The sequence below is a fragment of the Gekko japonicus genome, unplaced genomic scaffold (assembly GCF_001447785.1).
Source record: "Gekko japonicus isolate JY-2015 unplaced genomic scaffold, Gekko_japonicus_V1.1 scaffold2800, whole genome shotgun sequence".
In the NCBI taxonomy this organism is placed as follows: Eukaryota; Metazoa; Chordata; class Lepidosauria; order Squamata; family Gekkonidae; genus Gekko; species Gekko japonicus.
Window position 1 is genome coordinate 12,122 of NW_015173760.1, and position 2,131 is coordinate 14,252.

Consider the following 2,131-nt stretch of genomic DNA (forward strand, 5'->3'; position numbering starts at 1 on the left):
AAGCCTGAAGGAGTCGCAACAGCCAGGAAGTTGCAAAAAATCAAAGACCAGTGCCAGGAGGACGTCGTCGAACGAGCTCCCGCAGACAACAACGACGCGCTACAGGGTGCCTGGTAGGCTAGTCACTCTCCCCCTTGTATGCATGTATGTGGCCCTAGGTTAGGATTGGCATTAATGGAACATGTAAACCGCTCAGAGCCCGCAGGGGGTGAGCGGTATATAAATTGAAAAAGAATAAGTTATGCTAATGAGTTATGCTAATCAGCATCTCTTTTTCTACAAAATGACCCCTGTAGGAGGGGGATGTATTTGTGAATTCCCTGCATTGTGCAGGGGGTTGGACTAGATGATCCTGGAGGTCCCTTCCAACTCTATGATTCCATGAAATTCCCAAAACTTAGTGGTGAGGTAATAAGACGTGCAAGTGGATTAGTAGTAGAGGGCTCTATAGGTATTAGGGTTGCCAGGTACCCCTGGTCACTGGCAGGGAGGGGGGTAGGGTTGCCAGATGCCATTCTGGGAAACTCCTGGAAATTTGGGGATAGTGTCTGGGGAAGACAGGGACCTCAGGGGAATACAATGCTACAAAGTCCACCCTTCAAAGCAGCCATTTTATCTGGAGATGAGCTGTAATTCCAGGCAGTCTGGAGACGAGTTGTAATGCCGGGCGATCCCCAGATCCTGACTTCAGGCTGGCATCCCAAATGTATAAGGGTACCCCCAGTTGTGAAGAAGAAGAAGAAGAGGAGGAGGAGGAGGAGGAGATTGGATTTATACCCCACCCTTCACTCGGAGTCTCAGAGCGGCTTACAAACTCCTTTCCCTTCCCTTCCCCACAACAGACATCCTGTGAGGTAGGTGGGGCTGAGAGAGCTCTTTCCAGAACTATCCTTGAGAGAACAGCTCTGACAGAACTATGGCTTGCCCAAGGTCATCCAGCAGCTGCAAGTGGAGGAGTGGGGAATAAAACCTGGTCCTCCCAGATTAGAGTCTGCGCACTTAACCACTACACCAAACTAGCTCTTGGGCCTTGTAGCTACACAGAGGGATGAAGAAGCCATGTCTTTTCAAAGCTAGGTTTGCCAGGTCTCCCCTGGCCACTGGTGGGGGATGGGGGATAGGGTTGCCATATCCAGGTTGGGAAACTCCTGGAGATTTGGGGATGGAACCTGGGGAGGACAGAGACCTCATAGAGTCCACCCTGCAAAGCCTCCATTTTCTCCAGGAGAGCCGATCTCTGTATGGAGATGAGCTGTCATTCTGAGGGATCTCCAGGTTCCACGTGGAAGCTGGCACCCCTATTTTAGACCCTCCAGGAATTTGATTTTCAAGTGTACCTTCACAACAGCCAAATCAACAGCGACAGCTGAGCTCCCGGGGACCCAAAAGCAAACGTCGGATTCCCGGAAAATCTACAACAAGTAATCTATGTAAAATTCTCCCTGTTGTGCACAAAACAGATCTGAACAAAGGACATAGAGTTTTGGGGATGGAACCTGGGGAGGACAGAGACCTCATAGAGTCCACCCTGCAAAGCCTCCATTTTCTCCAGGGGAGCTGATCTTTGTATGGAGATGAGCTGTCATTCTGAGCGATCTAATCCCTATTTTAGACCCTCCAGGAATTTGATTTTCAAGTGTACTTTCACAACAGCCAAATCCACAGTGACAGCTGAGCTCCCAGGGACCCAAAAGCAAACGTCGGATTCCCAGAAAATCTACAAGTAATCTATGTAAAATTCTCCCTGTTGTGCACAAAACAGATCTGAACAAAGGACACAGAGTAAAGGCAGAACTGAGGTGATCGGCAGGAAGGCAGACTAGAAAGGGAACCGCTTTGGAAATGCAGAAGTGGTACAACATCTGAACAAGCTGGATATTTATACCTTGTCAAGACCCAAAGCAGCTCAGAGAAGGGGTGTCAAACACAAGGCCCGCGGGCCAGAATCGGCCCATGAGCAACCAGTGCAAAGGAGGGAACAGGAGACTGTTTTGGGGGGGGAGTGGGTGGAGTCACTCTGATTGAGGCTTCAGCATGGCGAAACAACCTCATCTGCAGCAGTCAAGCAGCACGGGAACATCTGCCCAGTGCTGCACCCCAGGCTCTCCAGTCCACCCATGTGGGTTTCCTT